Below are 22433 nucleotides of genomic sequence, written 5' to 3' on the forward strand. Positions count from 1 at the left end.
AGGTCGAGAGGAGTTGCTGTATGGTATAGGCACAGGAGTGGCTGTGTGGTGAGTAGCTTGCTTACTAACCACATGATTCCGGGTTTATATATATATATAAAGTTAAAACTTACTTGGAAAGAAGACGCGTGCGTTCGATCATGTAATAATACAAATAATATGTGAGTATATGCATATATACGTACATGTATGTACATACCTACATCTACATATCTGGGTACAGGACGTCACAAAAAAACGTGGACGCACATACATGTACGTATATATGCATATACTCACATATTATTTGTATTATAATATATATATATATGTTCAAATTCATATATATGCGTGTGCATGTGTGTGCGTGTAATTAAATGAGCTGCGAAATAGTAAAAGCATTAGAATACCGATAAAGTACCTTGCGGTATTCATTTTTATTCCAGCTGCCTGCACTTGATTTCAAATACCACCAATGTCATCTTTCCATTTATCCCTCCGGAATTGTTAAAATTACGCACACACCTGGTACTTGTGTCCACTTTAATACACTCTACTTAAAATATCACAGCTTGTAACATTATTACAAACAATTATCATTTCTATAATTTTTGTAATTGTATTAATACCATTTTGATTTCTTATTTCTTTATTTTTTAAAAATTTTGCCTCTAAATATTTTTTTCAATCTTCTGTTATTTAAAACTTAGTTTATAATTTTTCATGTTTCAAAAATGTCTTATTTATTCATTCATGTAATTACGAATACTTTATTATTTTTTTAGTTTCCATGTTTCGTTATTCATATTTTTGTTTGGTTTTTAATCATTCCTCTATTATCTACCTGCAATAAATGACTTGATAGGTTTAGCAGTGCAGCTTTACTGGTATAGACCAGTTTTTGCTAAACCGTACAAGAAACTAAATTCAATTTAGCTCTTAAGGTTTTCAGTAAGAAACCAAAACTATTATCTATTACTAATCCTGATTTCCAACCAAGAGCAGGACTTCAAAACACATATTAATAAATTTATGCATAAAGAAATAAAATGAAACGAGATTGATATATACACACATAAAATCACATCACCCCAATGTTATCACTAGTAAATATATGAAAACTAATTGGAACACTAAAATAAAATTGACCTTAATTCAAGTTTAAAAGCCATACCAATTGTATGTGCTACACTGCACAGAATTACTCGGCTGGAATTCTCGCATCTTATTGTCGAAGACTATAAGTTAAGTTTTAAAGATGCCCCAGCATGACCACAGCTGAAACGCTTAAAAATACTTAAAGATATAAAAAGTCAGGTTGATTAATCCAATTAAATTTGATGTCCGGACTATCAATAAGATTTTTTATAGGATCATTCCCCAAGTTAGATACTCCACAACTACCATTAACGGAGAAACACTTTGAAAGTTACAAAATGGTTTGAGTCTATACCAGAAAAAATGAACGACAGATTTCTAGTTTGATATAAAAATTGCAATATTTTAATCACAAAAGCGCAGATGTCTCCCGAATTCTTTACACTTTATAAGACGAAGTGATCGAGATATTTTACATGCAAGTTAGGCTGTAGTGTTTTACTACGGGCCCATTTGGATTAACAAAAACCTTAGTCACTTTCAAGTCAGCATGTTTGTAAATGATTCAGTGAGGTGATTGATATTATCTGCCTGTACGTTGAGCTCTGGAAGAAAACTTTCAAGAGCTAGCGGGGATTGTAACTGATTAATTTAGAATGGATTTACAAGGCAATAAGTCAATGATGTCAAAATACTCACCAAATATCGATTTAAACTTGAACATCAACGGTTTGGATCTACAACTACAGTAAAATAAAATATTCTGATGGAACATAACTTGCAGGGAATAACTACAAACATATACCTTAACATTGCGAATATTTGCACGAATTAGATAGCCCATATATGAATAAACAAATTCGGTTTGATTGAGACAACACAAACAACAGCATTCGCGATGTAAGCGCAGACCTTTACTATTAGAAATATTGAAAGGAATATCCCAATAAACACACTGTGGCATGTATAATTAGCATAACTGGTATGGTTCGCCGCAATTTCTGTAAAGACATTGACGGTTTAGCTGTCAATATAGATATTGGTCCTTTCAAGAAAATAATACTAATGGGAAAAGTAAATATTATCTAAAATTTTCCACGCTGCGTTTATTAAACTGGGGAAGATTTTTAACAGTAGAAATGTTTGTAAACCTTGGATATTTATATTAATCTTAAGCATTTTCAAGCAAACCACGAATATTTCAATGGAATCTTTCCTTCCAACCGTTTTGTTAACCTCACATTTTTGTGTTGATATTCAACATTTCGTTAACCACAAATGGTTCCCCAAGGCACAAGCAAATAATTTTTAATGAAAAATTCTCATGATGTTTTTAACTAAAAATGTGTAACTGAAATAATGATAATAATAATGGTAATGTTAATAATAATAATAATAATAATAATAATAATAATAATAATAACAACTTCTAGCAATACTCGAGGAAACTCCACAGTTAACACTGGTAGCTCTATGATTGTTGGAACTTTACAGAGAACCAGGAAATAACATTTCCTTTGAAATTGTATTCTCTTCTGAAGTGTTTGAAATGGTATAAAGTTCACACAGATAGAGAATTCTCTGAATACAATATTGTCAAGAATTATATTCTTTGTTATGCACTTGTAAACTTTTCTCATTTGAGAGTTGTTATCTATTTATATCTTTACTTCCAGAAGTGAATGCTCTGTAGAAATAACCATATACAATAGTCCATGAGAAAATACTGAATCACTTGCTTTCGCCTTTCCGTTGGGTCTGTTTTATTAAAGACATTGAAAGTGTGTTGAAAGAATATTGTATTGAATAAACGCTTCAAACATTATTAAAGATGGAAGGAAATCGAAGACACAATTTAACTATACATGTTATTCTGCTACGGTATAAATACATTAGCGGTATTTTAACAAATGTTAATGTACTCTGTACTGCATTCATATCTTAATATCAGAGGAAAGTGCATATAACTAGACATGAATCCATTCTGCTAACGTGTAATATACTGTAGTTATTCTCTTGTGCATTGGATTCTAAAAAATACATACAATAGACACGCTCGTTTATATTTATAAACATTTAGAAGACTACAAAGACAAGGGATAATAATAATTTACATAAACTGGTGTAAACAATAAAAAGAATAGCAATTAACAAGAAAAAATGTAACCATAAAACACCCTAACAGAGGGAACAACGTTCAGGGGCGACCAAGGAACTCCTCTAATCTAGAGTTAATCTGTGCACCAGGAGTATTGTTTCAAGTCCTCTTCTAAGTACAGTTTAGCTTACAGGTGCATGCTTACAGAACATTCCTCCGAGCCATTCTCGCTACATTCACCCACCGTTGTTTTTATAAATTTCCTGTGAGTGGCGCTTTCCTCTCCACCCTCGCTCCCCTTTCAAATTGGAACTTGCAAAACTGGATGTAGGCTTTACTCCTTTCAGTCTCGTTTGCCACAAAACCTCTTTTACCATAAACCCCAAAGCAGGAGAAAATTACCTGCCCTATTCCCGGCCATAGGGGCGATCTGACACAAGTCCACAAGTCAGCAATACTTGTGCACTGAGTAGAAAAGAAGAGAACTTTTGAAACCTTGAAACCGCAAGGATCTGGTCGGCATGAAGAGGGGAAATAGTGCGTTGAACGAAAGGAACAGTTCGTCTTTAAGCCAAAATACTTCTCTCAAAAACTAGTTGAAAAAGAATCGAATTTAATCCAGTACGAATAGTAGACATAGAATAATTCTGCAAAAGTGTATTGGAGCGAGAAGGAATCATCTCATACAAGATTAGATAATACAACGTATATGTAGGACTTGAATAATATCAATTTATGAAGAAAGAGAAAAGAGTATCTGAGTATAACAGGAACTGACAATGAGAAAGATTTTGATAATGTTATTAACACTTGGATTCTGGAATCATTAGACATGAGCAATAAAGAACGAATTATAGGCAGGTACATCAAACATATCATTAATACATAATTCTACTGATACAAACAATTACGAATCCCACATCATCTCTTGTAGAAAAGCAATATTCCAAAGTAACTCGCTTCCCGACTCTTTTCTAACCGGATTTAATACAATTAAACAAGTTAAATCAGACTGGGTTCGATTGAAAATGTTATATGGGGAAAGGCATAGGAGTGGCTGTGTGATAAGTAGCTTGCTAACCAACCACATGGTTCCGGGTTCAGTCCCACTACGTGGCACCTTGGGCAAGTGTCTTCTACTATAGCCTCGGGCCGACCAAAGCCTTATGAGTGGATTTGGTAGACGGAAACTGAAAGAAGCCCGTTGTATATATGTATATGTGTATATATGTGTGTGTGTTTGTGTATCTGTATTTGTCCCCCAACATCGCTTGACAACCGATGCTGGTGTGTTTACGTCCCCGTAACTTAGCGGTTCAGCAAAATAGACCGATAGAATAAGTACTAGGCTTTACAAAGAATAAGTCTTGGGGTCGATTTTCTCGACTAAAGGCGGTGCTCCAGCATGGCCACAATCAAATGACTGAAACAAGTAAAAGAGAAAATGAGTAAAAGAGTATAACTTTTGCATACGGATAATCACAAGTTGTACGCTGAAGATGATAAACAACTGGAAATACTGCTACAGATAATAAACAGATTTACTTGAGTAATGTATTTTGTCTGTCTTTACGAGTTCAAATTTCGCCGAGGTCGACTTTGCTTTTCATTCTTTTAGGTTTGGTAAATTAAGTACCAGTTGCGAATTGGAGGTCGATATAAGCGACTGGACCCATCCCCCAAAATTTCGGGCCTTGTGCCTAGAGTAGAAAAGATTTACTCGTGTAACTAAGATGAGATTAGGATTGAAAAATAATGCGCCAAAACAACCTTGAAGAAAAAAAAAAATGGATTAGTATCCTGCTAGATAAAAATAAATAAATAAGAGAATTAGATCAAACACAAACTTACAATTACAAAATACAAGGGACAAAGATGAAAGAAAAAAAACTAGGACAATATTACAGACATATTAGATGAATATCTGAAATAGTGCTAAATACCAAACAAAATATAAAAAAGAGAAAGAAATAACGTTCATATTCAACCAAACTGTGTCAAATGTTTTAGCTTTTCTAGAACTACGTTATAATTATAATATTGTTAACTGAAAACTAAGTAACTTGGCAAGACTTGACAAGAAAGTACGGAAAATAATGACTGCTTTGAGAATCCACGGTCGAAATCCGACACATATTATATTATATTTACCACGAATAAAGAGTTAGGTGTAGTTTGATATGAGAAAATTGTAAAATATTCAGAATGAAATTACAAAATATATAGCAAAAATAGACAAAAACTAATATGCGTAAGTACATGAGGTAAAAGTTAGTCGGGGGAATGATGGAGAGAAACAGCAGAAGCTTTTCATAAGCTAAAACTACAGTCTTAACTATTCATAAGCTAAGACCAAAATGGGATTTTAAAAGTTTATGCAAATACATCGGCATGCAAAAGCACAAGACTGGACATAGTTGAAGGGAGAAAGAAAACATCAGCCGAGATTTGAAGAAAAGCTGAGGGAGAAAGATTTATGATAAAATGTTTTCCAGAAGCAAATACTTAAGTGAGGGCTGTGAAGAACAATCAACCCTTTCATCGTTGGCTGTCACGTTTAGCCAAAGCTGTATGTAAATAGAATTATAGCAGAATAGGGGAATTTCACATACTGGAAATTATCCCAAAATTATGGGGAAAAAAATGAAATGTAGATGGTATAAAAATACGGAAAGTCTCAGAAAACGACAGTAACCATACCGTAAGATATACCAATTTATACAGACAGGAAGATTAAAAAAAAAGTGAATAGTTATTGCAAAAGACTACCAAGAAATTAAATGTCAGCCGTATCGATGTATCAATTCCAACAGACATTATATCTTTTAAAGGAATAGAGAAACTATATAGATATAATTAGCTGAAAATAGATTGGGGATTGGAAAGAGAAGCAATCTGCTTAATAGGGGCTTTGGAAATAAGAAAAAAATTCTGACTAAAACATACATAAAAGTCCAGGACTTACTCTCATAAACATCAAATTAGGTAAGATGATTTAAAAACGAGAGTATGTCTTCAATCAGAAGCAAATAGGACGAACGTTAAACGATAGGTTTCACACACAACAATAACAACAAATTGTATAACATCAGAAAATACAACGAAATGTAGAAGAAATGCAAATACATTGGTCGAAAATATAGATTGAACATGTCCAGCATGACAAGGATGCAAAATGCATTAGAACAGGAATTCAAGGAATTTAACAAGGACAACTAGGAGAGGAATTCAACAACAGTAACTAGACTGCTAGATTCTTGTAGGCTTGATGAAGCCTCCAAATTTACAAGAGGTGAAAAGAAAGATATCTAAATTTCCGATGCAAAAACAAACACACCTCACCAAAATAAAAACCAAAAAAGCAAAAACAAAAGCAAAAAAAACCAAACAAACAAAACGAAACAAAACGCAATGTCTCTAAATTACTACCGATGAACAACTAACCAATAATATACAATGTCTTGCCATTTGCTAACAATACTTATCAATATAGTGTATTCATATATGTAAATAATATCTGCCGACACAGAATATGTGTCGGCAAAAGAATTAATGTATGTAAAGAACAGTTTCTAGTAAATAGAACATCTATTGACGACAGTAAGAGAATACAAAAGCATGAAAGAAATTGATTAGAGAAAAGACTTTGACAGCAATGTGCAGAAACAAAGTTGCCACATTATTAAGATAGAATGTCAACAACACCACGTCGAAATTAGAAGACATCAATAACACCGGTAGAAAGATATAAGAAAAAAACCCAGCCTTTCTATCTATAGAAATGACAATTCTCAGACAGATTTGTCCTCGTTTTTCTTCTGTCTAGATCTGACGCAAATAGCAAATCTGTTAAAGCAAACAACAAATGCTAACGGTAAACTATAAATCATATTACTTAAAACAATATCTAAGAAGCAACAGCTAACTAAAGAAATTATTAAAACCTCTACAAGAATTCAAAAATAGTATGAAACAAAATTTGGAATTAGACAAATATATCAAAACTATTCTGAGAAGGTGTAAATAAGTTAAAACTCAAAAACTATTAAATTAGACTTAGGTTCTGAAATCAGACTTATGGAAGAATTACCCACATATGTACTTACGTTTGACAATGCTGAGACTTAGATGGAACTTATAAAACACAAGATTCAGATGTGAACATTTGCAAAGAATTCTACTGAGAAATCTGTCTTCATATTAAAACTGAACACAATGTCAGAAATAATGTTTGTCTCTAGGGCATAAAATACGATTTAAATATGAATGGAGATTGAGTAAACTCAAGAGCTTGCAGAGAAAACCAATAAACTACACACTTCATTCCAAGTCCATAATTCGATAACTCATATTGATGTGTTATATCCACTACACTCATATAGGAGAATAAAGTTATTATAAAACAACTATTGTTGATACATTGATTAGTGTGGTAAGTCCACATGGAAAAAAACAACAAGGACAAGAGTTTTAGATATAAGAAAATAGGAAATACAAAGTGGGAGATTATTTTAGTGAGAAGATATTCTCAGATAAGGGCAAAAATCAGACAAAGAGAACTGCAGAGATAAAGATTAGAATGGAGTTTCAAAATAAATAAACGAGAGACGAAGATAAACGACTCTCTCATCGTCGGTAATTTCCAATATTCAACAAAGAGGAACCAGTCAATATAAAAGCCAAAATATCTGGACGTAAGACAAAAATGTAGGTCTCATTTTATCTGTGCAAATCAATACCTAATGACAAAAGTTACAATAACGCCAACTGTGGACTATATAAATGACATAAAGAAGCAACTGAACACGTTCAAATGCAGCTGCCCAATTTACGCAAAAAAAATAATAAAATAAAGAAAACATATGCAAATGATGAGGTAGATAAGCTATATCGATTGGCCAATATGCTGTCACTTTCGTTTGAAAGTCACTTCATATTGATCGAACTCCATATTGACTGCATAAAAATTGAGAATAAGTATACAACAAAATCCATTATCTGATACCTGTGATAATCTCAGATATATCGTTTCAGACTGGCAGAGATGTAAGTCAATCGCTTAGATATCATAATGAAAGACAACGATGTACAGTCGGAAAGCTGTAAAAATACAACTTCGATACAGAAACAAAGATTCGGGATATGAGAGCAGAAATGGTAGCAATTATTGGAGTACTGAATATGTGAAAATAATTGGAACAAAAACATAAACACCATGACAGATTACTATTTTATACAAAAATCAATTAGAACTAACCCTAGTAGAAACAGCATATATCCCATACAAGATACTTTCAATTCAATAACCAGTTCACATACTCAGATATTCTGCTTAATAAACTCTTAATGTTATGACAACTTACACAATACGTTTATTTTTATAAATTCGGTCTTGGAGAAGAAGCTGGGGACATGGTTATCGCAGGCCCTCCGAAACTCATGACATGGATATAGTTAACGTTTTGATAAAACTGTGCTAAGACAACAGCTAAAGTTATGTGCAAGAAAGGAATTCCAAAGGGCCGATGTTCCGTGAAGAAAGCATTAGTCTCAGCGTTTACTGCGGGGTTTGGGGTGGGGGTTAAGGTATAATACAAGTGATGGGAGGAAGATAAACAAGTGACCCGTGGGCGCCTGAGTGGATGGGGCACGAGAAAAGCCAACTTCGAAGGACAAAGGTCATTGTAATGACAGTAGAAAGGACAAAGAGAAGAGACAGCACTACTGTTGACTGGAGATCAAAGTGTGTTAGTGAGTTACTGTGTGCAACTCTGTAGCATTGGAGTTTTCTAGTTGCAGTCTATCTCTGTGTGCAGTAGATCTGTTTAAAAAAAAAACAGTATTGGTTGTTATTAAAGATGGGGAGGGGGACAGAGAGAGAGAGAGAGAGAGAGATTGGAAAATATGCTTGTTAATAGATATCCCCCATCCATTCTGGAATATTGCAATAGAGTGCGTTAAGACAGTAGTCAACAGAGTTAGAGGGGTTGGTCTTCTAGAAAATGGAACACGTTGTAGCGTGTTCCCAAAGGTAGGGATATATCACGAGAATACGAGAGAGAGAGGGGAGAGAGAGAGAGAGAGAGAGAGAGAGAGAGAGAGAGAGAGAGAGAGAGAAGGGCAGAGACTGAAAAGTTTGGTGATTATGAGGTCTAATTCGAGGACGCATTATTTGAAGGAATGGACATTATCAAAGCCTATGGTTTTACTGATTTGAAGTGGCTACGGATAGTGTGAGAGAAACTTTGGAGTTACCTGTAAAATTGACAGCGAATGTGAAGGCTTTCTTCACGTGATAACTGTTTACAGAACCATGTTAAAAAAATGGAGAAAACTTGAAATCTGCAAAGTTGATAAAGGTCCTTTTAACAAGTTTATCGTGCCGGAGGACATGAGAGTAGAGTAATGCATTCACGCTTAGGCGATGGTTTTGCGGAGTTGAAATGCTGCGGGATAGTCAGGGTACATTTGAGTACCATAGTAAAGTGTGACGGGCAGGGGCGGTTACGACATATTAATCGGTATGAGATTAGTCAAATGGCTAAAGCTGCTATAAGAAGAATCAAATTAAAATTAAGAACGCTAAATTAGATTTGTTGGCACTCCGTCGCTTACGACGTCGAGGGTTCCAGTTGATCCGATCAACGGAACAGCCTGCTCGTGAAATTAACGTGCAAGTGGCTGAGCATTTCACAGACACATGTACCCTTAACGTAGTTCTCGGGGATATTCAGCAGACATGAAATGAAAGGATTAGACGACCGCCTTCGAAAGAAATTTCTAGGAGTAGACGAATTGATTTAGATACAGCACAATGAAAGGAAGGAGAAAATTAGGAAAGAATACTACAGAAAACTCATAATTATCAAAACGGAACTTAATGTTAGGAATAAAAGATAATTGATCGTAGGTACAAATATGCTAGCTATAACTGTTATATACTTCGGTTTCTCATGACGGACTAGAAGTTAAGTAAATTGTTTTTCCGAAAACAACTGATAATGTTAAGAAGTAATAACACTAAAAGCTCATTCAAGGACAGTTTCTGGTACAAAGAGAAATTTCTTGTAAAATATCAACTGTAGAAGTTGAAAAATTCTTCGAAGCAAGCAAAAACATAGTGATAACTGCAACCAAGAAACGGATAGAAAAAAATCATTATTTCTTCTTTTTATATAAGGAAACAATAAAGCAGAAATCGGAAAGTAACTAAAAAAAAAAAAAAAATATATTAGATGATGGTAAAACAACGCAAAGAGTTTAAAAGTAAAGCAAACGAGAAATTCCAAAGGTTATTCTGAAATTTACCCAAGAACATTATCAAGAGAAAACTCACCTAATGGCCAATACTTTTCAACATATGATTGAGTGATAGTAATTCAAAGCAAAATATAAAAAATAACTGAAAGGTATTGGGTTAAAAATAAAAAAGAAAACACTAAAAACAAACTGGAGAAAAGATACTAACACCAAGTGCAGACAATTCAATTAGTACGAAGAGACACCTGGAAATTAGTGACATCATTTCCGGTTGCCATGTGCTTTCCAGCTTTCGATGTAGTCGCAGACATATTCGAGTGAGCAACTATGTCTACGGGGCAAAATACCCACGTTTCTACATAAAACGGATAGAAGTATATATACAGGGTTGGCTAAAAGTCACCAGACAGTAAATCAAGCTCCCCCACTTAATTTCAAGATAAAAACCAAAAATCATTTTATATCAAGCTTCCTTAATAATCAGACAGATATTGAAAAAAAAAGCGGTGTTTTTAACTCACAACATTCAATTATTAAACGTTCATAATTGGAATGAATAAATACAAATGAATATTAAGTTTTCATGGAATTTTGATTTACTGTCGGGTGACTTTGGGCCAACTGTATATATATATATATATATATATATATATATATATACGAGGGGTGCCGAAAAGTTCCTAGCCTTGGGTAAAAAAATATAAGGAGGGTTACTTGGTTATAATTTTATTCAACATATCCCTCTCTCAGATTTACACACTTATTGTGGCGGCCCTTCAGTTTTTCTAAGCCATGTAAAAGAACTCGAAACGTTGACCCTATAACCAGGCTTTTCCCGATACCTTTAAAGCCAGGAACTTTCCAGTAACCCCTCGTATATGTCAGATGACAAATGCACAACATGACAACAGTTTAGTTACAGTCTTATGTAGCATGCCTACCTTGACTGACAAAGAAGATCAAAGTAAACTATCCAGATATAGTTACATCGACTGTACTCTGATCTCTTTAACCAAAATGTTGTCATGAAAAGTTGGAAAAACTATCAAATACTGCAATACGTGTGAGGTTGTATGAAAGTGAAGACAGTACCAATAATTTGAGGATAGATATAATAAAATAATAAAAATGAACATAAATGAAAATATAACAACCAAAGCAGAGCTTATTGTTATACGAATATTACGTAAGATACTTTTAATAATTTAATAGCATAAATTAACTTACATAATACGCATTTTTCACAATACATACTCAATACAATCATTTTCCAATAAAATAATTCAACATAGAGCAATATTTTACACGATCGCCACACATCAATATAACAAATCACGTAGTCAGTAGCCGGTAATACAATACATACCACAACCATCAATAATTGATACAACACATATTCTAAATAAATACTAGAATACTACGCATTAGTATATGCAGCGCACACAGTACATACATGGTACAATCATCATCTATCATACACTATTATACATAAACAATTCACATTGTACATGTTCTGTACATTATAGAAACGATATATCAAAATAACACCATAAACGTCACAATAAATCCCTTAACAGAGCATAGAAAGATAAGCGTACACTACCAGAAAAGAATGTAATACACATTTCAGAAATATAAAGATTGTATTTTGGAAACTGGTATAAAGTAGCTGAACGAATAATAATAATAATAATAATAATAATAGTGACTTACAAATATATATAACACAGAAAATTCCACTACTGGGCACTGCACACATCCTACGCAAAACACTTTCAATACAGTAACCATAAGAGCACCACAGCAAACCACAGCTCATACCCGAGGCACAATGAGCTGCGCTCGGTAGTGAAATGAAAGCACGTTATAAAAATAAAACTACTGAACAATAATAATAATAATAATAATAATAATAATACTGTCTTTATTTACAACCAAAACGTTGCGAACGGTATGGACAACACAATGTGGGGTTACATAAAGAAGCGAGAAAGAAGTAGAAAAACGGTGATAATATAACTTATAACGATGAATAATTCCTCAAAAGCGGGCAAGTTCCTAGGGCTGCACGTGAAAACCCCACAGAACCACGGTTGCCCTTACCACTAGTGCAAGTGCCGTCACATCATTTTCATCCAATTTACAGGTGCATTCTTCCTTTTCTATTCTCACTTTTCTTTTCAAGTGTAACTTGGAAAAAGTTGAGGTTTTGGTCAAAAAGGAAAGTATCCGCCTTCAGCCCTTTCAGTTTGGTCCCCCACACAACCTCTTTCCCGAGGCTACCAGGCAAATAAACACTGTCTGTCCTTCCAGACTAAAGGAAGGTAGCAGGACGATCTTCCCAATAGAGTCAGCCGATAACCAGATCCGTCCTACACGTGACAGCAGATGTTCGACATAAACCTACTGGTCAGGAATACTTGGGCACTGGACCAAAGTGTGCAGAACAGTTTCGTCACTTAACGAGCATCTTGAGCAAGCCTGACTGACGTCACTTTTATGCCTGTAGAATTTAACCCGAACTGGTAATGCCCTCCGTTAGCACTGCCAGGCCAGGGAAATTATCCTTGGGCACCAGCCCGAGTGTCCTCCAGAACAGACCAGCCAGCTGATTCTCATCGACGCCCAAAGTCTCTCAATGAACTTCATCGCACGTGCAAACCACTAATCCTCTATAGAATGCTAAAGTGGGACTTCCACCTGCCGCATTGCAATGCTGATAGAGGACTCTGAGCGTCTTACGTCATTTTAGGTAGCAGGCGCCCTGCCTCGGTTTATGCTTGATCCCGGACTGCAGCTCAGTCAAAGAGACGAGCTGCGGAAAGGTGAGTCTAAGCACACTTGCTTACCAACAAGGAAGCGCTGGAGATATTGTAGCCTCAGAGTATGTTCAGTCATCATCAGCCACGGCATTCTTAGTCCTCCATTCAGCTGATGCTGACAAGTAGAACGTCTGACTAGTGGAAAGCGTCCCTTCCACAGAAAGCGGGAGAGTATGCGCTCCAATTTGGTCAGACGTAAACTGGAGCAGAGCATGACGGTCAGGCGGTAATATATAACGGAGATGGTGTATGAATTCGCCAACTTTGCCCCACCTTTCAGAGACAATTTTCCCTCGATTAGCCACTCTGCTCGTCACCTCACTCCAGTTCTTCCCCACCTGGATATCTGGACTAAACCCTCGAGTAATTTAACCATTTTATCGACTCCAGAAGAAGGAAATGCAGTGTTTACATGTTTTCATTCGCGTAATTTGAAATTAGTACGTAAAATAGTAATTATGAAGACAACAAAAGAAACAATATTAATACGCGAATTATTTAAAAAAATTCTACTTACAGTTCAATTGAATCTCACTTTGAGCTCCATAATCCATTCTATCATTCATTGCGCATTTTACTTTGTCTCCTTTAACTAAGCCAGTTATATTGGTTTACGTTTTGACGCATCATAACTTTGAATCACACGACACTATAATGCCTCTGCGTTGCTAGACACTCGTATATGTACGTAACTAGAGACACTCATATATGTACGTAACTAGAGACACTCATATATGTACGTAACTAGAGACACTCATATATAAAGTGCTATAGACAACTATACATGCATCTTTAAACATCCATTCACACATACATACAGCTTTAAATACAGATTCGGCTATAGATACTCATGCATATACGTTTTCAGATATACATACACCTATAAAGATTCATTGATACACACATACAGCTATAAACATCCATACAGATACAGCGAAGAACATGCGCATACTCATGAACATTTATTTGTACATATATACAGCAGTTAACACCCATTCATATATACATACCCATAAAAAATATTCACACTCATAAATTCATAAATAAAAAAATATAGTTATTAACACCCATTCAGCTACGCACACAATACATACAGACACACAGTCCTATACACATCCATTCACACTCATATACAGCTATTAACACCATTCAAATACATAGGTACAGTACACGCCTATAAAGAAATATTCACACATATTCAAACGTATAAATTTAGATGCAAACATACATACATACAAATTGATGCCCATTCACACACAGCATTTAACATCCATTTATATGCACATGCATATACGCACAAAAAATACACAATCCATTCACACACATATTATACATACATACATATATATATATATATATATATATATATATATATATATATATATATATATACAGTTGATAATATCCCTTCAGATACTCACACACATACAGGCGTATGTATTTATAAACTATTCATATGAATATGCAGCTATACACATCCATACATACGCCCCTAAATGTCACACACACAGACACACACACACAGATATATATACAGCTGCAACCACCAATTCACTTACACACTGTAAGCAGCCATTCGTAGATACATAGAACAATAAACACCAACTCATAAGTATTTCAAAACACGTTAAGGTTTTGTGTGTATGTGTGTATGTGTATTAGTGTGCGTGTACCTATAAGTCTGTATTGAAAAAATACTTTGAGAATTTTATCATGAGTAGAAGAAGGAAAATATCGACATTATTATGAAAATATGCTACTGATTTCAATTGTTTTTAAGATGATTTAAGTCGTTGCTTTGAGCAATCAGCAAATTAGTATAAGGAGTAGAACGTGAAAGTTGCTTGCTTCAAACCGGCACATGTGTTTATATGTTCAGTGCATTCTGTTTAACTATATTCCAGTATTTTAATTTGTGATTTATGCGTTGTCTTAAGGACATCCTTTAATCGATCCTGGAATACAACGAGCCATGAAAATCAATATCCAGGGACTAAGATAAAGAAAACAAAGAAATATATAGGAATAGGAAATTATACTTTACATTTCAACCTAAAAACAAAGAAGTTTACAACATCATATTTCAAACCATACCGACGCTGAAAAAGCAAAAGTCAGCCCAAATTAATAAAAGAAAATTTAAGAAAGCCCAAACTTCACCCAATGAGAACAAAACCAACACTAAAAATGTGCGGAAGATCCCACTGTGATATATGTTTAAATCTCTCAGAAGGATCAGAGATCCGTTTTAAACAAGGCAACTATGCACAATCAAAAGTAGCTTCACCTGTGCATCCGAAAATAAATCTATGCTGTTGCATGCTCAGGATTTAGAGACAGCTACATAAGGCAAACCTGTATGTCCTTAAGACAACACATGAAACTACTTATGATAAAACACAATAATTAAGACGAAATGTTTATGTATAAATATCCGCTTGTGTTGATCAGGGTACTTCTGATTGTATTCATACAGAGCTAACTTCGTCTATCAGTAGGAGTTTAGAAATTCAGAACTGTCCTGTGAGTTGTTCTCGAGCAGCATCGAGCAAGTGAGGCGCTACGTCTACTGGGTTTGAAACATAATTCTTGAACAGTCGATCTGAAGTTTGAACTATTAACCTGTCCTTTTGTTGTTTTAGATGTAATCCAATTTCTGTCTCTGTCCGTACTTGATTTCAACATTCTTTGTGTATACTCTGAGAACTTTATTTTTACTGCGAATACTCGTCGGAGGATAGTTTATCTCTTGTAATATTGTTTCTCGTTCATAAGTCATACCGCAGAGAGTTTGTTCTTCCCATTTCTAAACCGCTTCGCAATTTTTAAAGATCTTTTTGATTTTGCTGATGGGTCCTTCTTCGTTTTAATTAACTCTAAAGAATTCTGATTATGCCTGAGAATCTCTACCTGGTTCAAATCCTCATAAATAAGTGCAGTATTACTGCTTTGATGGTGGTATTCGTGGCCGTTAGTTTTAACTGTTGTTACTATGACTGACACTGCCTGTTATGACGGGGAGAGGGGGATTTTAGGTCTCGTGACTCATTCTTGATAATGAAGGCAATTAGGGTAATTAACTTTACTGACTCATCAGTTGTGCCCGGTGTTGATGTAGGACCGACATCATTCATAATTTATTGTTACTTTTGTTCTGTTTAACTTTCTGTACAGAAATATTTCAGTTGGGCTTTCCTTCGACGTCTAAACAGCTGGGTCATCTACATTGGATGTTGAGCTTTAATTTATTCATCTCAATACCCACTGTAAGACAAAGTTCTGTAATTATTCTATGGTCCTGTAGAGGAATGTAAAAAGCCGCAACAATATTGCCTAATGATTCTGCCAATGCATCTTAATTTCATATTATTATTGTTGCTATCAAGGTGGCGAGCTGGCAGAATCGTTAGCATCATTTCGTTCGTCTTCACATTCTGAGTTCAAATTCCGCCGAGGTCGACTTTGCCTTTCATCATTTCGGGGTCGATAAGTACCAGTTGCGTACTAGGAGTGATGTAATCGACTTTTCCCCTCCCTCGAACTTGCTGGCCTTGTGACAAAGTTTGAAATCATTATTATTAGTAGTACTGAGTGAGAGAGCAGTGTATGCTATCAAAATGACACTGGGGTACAAATATACGAAACCCAGTACACCCACCATGACAACCCATCTGATAAGGGTACATCAGGCACATGCATCACGACCATATGTGTGGGAAATGATCTAGTATCAAGATAAACAGTACATGACCTAGCAGGTGGGACCCAGTTAGAATTTTCTTCGGGTCGAGTATTCCATTCCACTCAAAAGTTCCCTGAATAAGGTATGATTAAGGATGATGAACGAAAGACCCATGTTTCCAGAGGGGAATTATTCAAACTCCAAAGAATACCTCTCAACATAATAATAATAATAATAATCATAATGACAATGACAATTTCTTTGTTTAAGAAGAAATTGTTTAATAATAATAATAATAATAATAATAATTTCTGCTTAATAACTATTTGGATTTCTCACCTTGCGATATTTCAGTGGGTATACATACATGTGTATGTACGGATGTATATAAGTACGAATTATGCATGCGTTCGATTACACATACCTGAATACAGATTGATATATATCAATGTCTATATACATACGAGAATACAAATACATACATTAAAAAAATTGCATAATTCCATACATAAGCACGTTCACAGATTATTCCGTTATAAACACAAACATTGATATACATAACAGCGGAAATTTCATACATTTGATATCGATTTTTCCATTAAAATATTAAAAATTGTCACGTACGTAAATTAATATTCTTGAAGAATGAATGCTTTATAAAGGAGTTGTACGCACAGAAACAGACATATAGACACAGTCATACTGAAATACATGCTTGTATGTAGAATAATATTATCTGTATAAAGTTATTTACGTACATATATGTATACACATATAAGAATATATATGTATATATTCTCGCAAACATAGATGGGTGGTTAAAAAGCTGGTTTTGCAACCACGTGCTCTCGTGCTCAATACCATTGCGCAGTACATTGGTCAAGAGTTATCTACTTTAGCCTCGAGCCGAGCGATGTTTCGCGAGCGAATTTGGTTGACGGAAACTGTGTAGAAAGCCTTGATGTCTGCCTGCCTGTCTGTCTGTGAGTGTGCGTATGTTCGTGCACTTGTGTTTCTGTTTGTACTACTAGCGATTGTAGAACTGTTTCTTTAGGTTCCATAACTTAGCGGTTCGGCAATAGGGCCCGATTGCATAAGTACCAGATAAATGTAGATGGCACTTTATATATCAACGAGAACAATGCATTTGAAACGTTTTACAGAATTAGCGAAACATACATTCACACTTCTCTGTAAATAAATATGCATTTACACATATTTGTGTAAACACACAGACACATGTGCATTATCTCAGTCCGTTTATTTTCTCTCCCTGTTTATTTCTCTGTTCCTTTCTGTCGAAGAGCGTAGGCTCGAAACGTAAAAGACTTTCTCACTTCCCGAGCGTGAAACTAATACATCTGTTTGTTGTTTACAACCGTTTTCGTCTTTTGTTTTTTTGTAAATTCTCACTATATATATGTGTGTGTGTGTGTGTGTGTGTGTGTGTGTGTGTGTGTGTGTGTGTGTGTGTGTGTGTGTGTGTGTGTGTGTGTGTGTGTGTGTGTGTGTGTGTGTGTGTGTGTGTGTGTGTGTGTTTATATATTGTATAATGGAACAAATAAATGGAAATATGTTGGTATTAGTTATTCTCCATTACACGCGTATCATTTGCTAATAGGAATTACAAAGGTTTACATGTTATATATGCATACAAGGAATGTCCTTTTAGAAAATCATTAATCAGGGAATGAATGACTATGTGTGAATGTATGTATATGAGGACGCATGGCCTAGATCGTCGTGGTTTCAATACCTAGACCAGGTGGTGTGTTCTTGAGCAAAACAATTCATGTCACGTTACGCTGAGATCACTTTGACACTTGACACGTGGTACACCATGCTCCTCTTCAGGCAACGTCGATTTGGTGCTGGGAGTAAGCTAATGTATAGCACATACATTTGATGATTAAACAAATCATTTGTGCGAGTCGTTCGGCAAAAGCTGAACGCATATACGACGGCTTCGACAAGAGAATCCAGTCTGATCAATAAGTATCCGGACTGTTGCCATAATAACGAAGTTAAAGCACGCAGAGTAAAGCCGCTTGGCACATATTGACCTTGACCTCTGCTGTGCATGCGCACTAGGTTTTAACGTTCTCACTTCCGCTGTTTACAGTAGTGCTTAGAGGTAACCTAACGTGTGATGGGCGTATTGACCATGACGGAGAAAGTTGAGCAGAGAATCTTCATAAAATTTGGCCAAAAACTTGGCGTTACCTGCTCAGAGGCCTACGCAAAGTTTTCAGAAAGATTTCATTGTCCTCGACACAACGAAGGATCTCTTGTGCAACTGAAACTCGAGTGTCTTTTTGGTCAGTTGAAAGCAGTTTTGACACAAACTTGGCAGACACGCGTCTCATACTCAAATCTTCAGGTATAATGAACTGAACTGAACCATAGCTAATCTACACATCCTCTGATAACTCATAGATGTTGAGTCGAAGACTTCCTCTCACAGTTGTACGTACATCTGCGATGTTTTTCTCAGTTCTGCTGGTTGCGGATCTCCCAGAACGTTCATCACTATCGACTTTTTTTTCGACCATCTTGGAAACATCTGAACCACTTGTGCGCTTGTGTATAACTCATACACTCCTCTCCACGCACTTTCTCCAACTTTGCGTAGGCTTCTGAATAGGTATCTCCAGGTCAACTTTCTCTGTCATGGTCAATGCGACGATCATAGGTTATACACGTTACTCAAAGCTCTGCTGTAAACAGACCAAGTGAGCCAGAACATTAAAACTTAATGTATTAGGAGGCTTCACTCTCTGTGCTTTCTGTACAGTCCGGATACTTATTGATCCAAACTCTCTCTCTCTCTCTCTCTCTCTCTCTCTATATATATATATATATATATATATGTACATATTAAAACATAACTGTCACCACTACTACATGAACCTGAAGATTGTATAGTTTAATGCATGAAAGAACTAGTTCAATCAGAATGGACATTTAATATTCTAACATTCCATTATAAGATTGTAAATAAAACGTGAAAATCAGACAATGTTGGAAATTCTTTGAGTAATATATTCTTCTATACACAATCATACACACCCGTGTGTGTGACAATCAGTATGTAACACTACAAAGTTCATACAAAGCTTTATACTTTAAATATATTTTATCATCAAAGAATGTATATATGCATTTTAATACTCAAACTGTTTTTTAACATTTTTTATTATTCTCAAAGACTTATGATAATCTTTTTCTAAAAAAGTGAAACCGGTTAAGTAAATAAATATTTTAAAAAAATAAGTGCATTTTCAAACCTTCTTTCATATATATTTCCACTCGTACGGTATTCCACAACTTTACTTTATTATATATATATAGAGTGAGAGAGAGAGAGAGATGATGATGATGATGATGACGACAAACTTTAAGTTGAACTAGAGAAAGTCGAGATATACAACGTCACCGAGCCTGATGAAAACGAAACTGGGGTTGACGATGGCGAATTTATTTTGATAATGACGAATTTTGGGGTGAAAATGCAGCGTACAATTACAAAAATAATAGTTACACAAAAATGATAGTTAATGCGAAGTCACGTACAATAGAATGACTCAGGGAATATATGACACATCTATAATAGAGTTAAATTGGAGTGATCTTTAAACTTTACATTCCCATAAACTTAGAGTTGTATGTAAATAAGCACGTGTGTGTGTGTGTGTGTGTGTGTGTGTGTGTGTGCGAGTATGTACACACACACTTATTTATCTATCTATCTATCTATCTATATATATATAAACATAATTAAGGGATCAGCAAATATTTGCTTCACCATATACCGAAGTATATATATATATATACATACATACACGCTTGGACCATACGTTTTTCTTTACTGTAATCTGAAGCAACATGAAAAGTGTAACGAGAATTCAGCGCACATTAGACTAAATTATATAATACATAGTTTAGTCTACTGTGCGCTGAATTCTCGATTACAGTAAAGAGAAACGTGCGGTCTACGCGTGTGTGTATATTATAAATGCTTACATACTCGCGCACACACACATGTAAAAAGGTTTGCAGGACGCATGAAATTTGATGCTTCAACAGAAACTGTCGGTTATTTGAAATATAAACATTATAATGCATTCCAATATCCCTCCATTATAAATGTGTTACATACTCGCTGAGACTTCTCTTTGTATTTGTCTTCCGGCTAACTTTTATCATTGTATTATAATTTTTAACGATACAAAGGGTTTCCTCCTTAGATTCGTCATTTTCAATCAAAATCTTATCAAACCCGATCTCGAACTCGCAATCATCATCCTCAATTTCGTTATCTTTAATCTCGATTACGTTGTTGTTTATCTTAATTGATTGCCGTCAACTTAAATCGTCGCCAACTTAAATGTCGTCACTTTAAGACGGAGCGATTTCTTTTCATGAACAGATATAGACATCAGTGATTACTCGACGCAAAATTATAACAGAATATAAACAGGCGTGGCCGTGTGGTAAGAAGGTTTGTCGAAGATTATAAGTTTTGTTGCACCTCACATTACCGGAGATATACTCTTTTACTTGTTTTAGTCATTTGACTGCGGCCATGCTGGAGCACCACCTTAAGTCGAGCAAATCGACCCCAGGACTTATTCTTTGTAAGCCTAGTACTTATCCTATCGGTCTCTTTGCCGAACTGCTAAGTTATGGGGACGTAAACACACCAGCATCAGTTGTCAAGCGATATTGGCGGGGACAAACACAAACATACAAACACACACACACATATATATATACATATACATATTTATATGACAGGCTTCTTTCAGTTTCCGTCTAGCAAATCCACTCACAAGGCTTTAGTCAGCCCGAGGCTATAGCAGAAGACACTTGCCCAAGGTACCACGCAGTGGGACTGAACCCGGAACCATGTGGTTGGTAAGCAAGCTACTTACCACACAGCCACTCCTTACGTTAAGTGCAACCGATAAAAAGCTAGGTACTATACTATATACGTAAACAAAACAACAAAGACAAAAATAAACAACATCAGTTTAATCTTTTTATTCATTATCCTCATTTCTGAACTCCCTTAGCATATTCCTTGAAAAGTCTTCTACAATCATTTTCGATAATCGAAGTCAATTTGATGTCGACCAATATATTTACATACATAATATGTTTACCACTGGAATTAATCTGAATACTTGATTTCTCATTGATAATTTAGTGATACGAAAACATTTTCTGGAATGGCTCTATTATTTTTTCTGGAACTAGAATTGTTTGTGAGTACAGAATAATCTTGAGTCAGCTGTTATTGTTTAACAACAGTTCACATACGGTAGCCTGGACTTTTAAAAGAAAACGTTTCAACCAAGAGCAGCACATGTATTATTCAGACATATGGTAGTACTTACGAGATCATCCTACTCATTTCGTCCGATAATGATTTGGCTGCTAAGTTTTGTCGGTCAAGCACGAATGTAGTTTCCTTCCTTGTCTCGTTGTAGTT

The 22433-nt window shown here is 35.2% G+C and overlaps 1 protein-coding gene across 4 annotated transcripts in view; it reads right to left on the reverse strand.

Annotated features, from left to right (window-relative positions):
• LOC106874612 (calcitonin gene-related peptide type 1 receptor) overlaps positions 1-22433 on the reverse strand; it is a 358420-nt gene that overhangs the window by 274285 nt on the left and 61702 nt on the right. The window contains exon 1 of one of the 4 annotated variants that reach the window (XM_089357181.1): positions 13775-13932. The exons of the other annotated variants lie outside the window; for them this stretch is intronic. The gene's annotated coding sequence lies outside the window, so the exon portion shown is untranslated. Of the gene's footprint in view, positions 1-13774; positions 13933-22433 lie in introns of those variants that run through there. 4 annotated transcript variants of the gene reach the window in all.

The sequence above is a fragment of the Octopus bimaculoides genome, chromosome 9, assembly GCF_046866305.1.
Source record: "Octopus bimaculoides isolate indiv1 chromosome 9, ASM4686630v1, whole genome shotgun sequence".
In the NCBI taxonomy this organism is placed as follows: domain Eukaryota; kingdom Metazoa; phylum Mollusca; class Cephalopoda; order Octopoda; family Octopodidae; genus Octopus; species Octopus bimaculoides.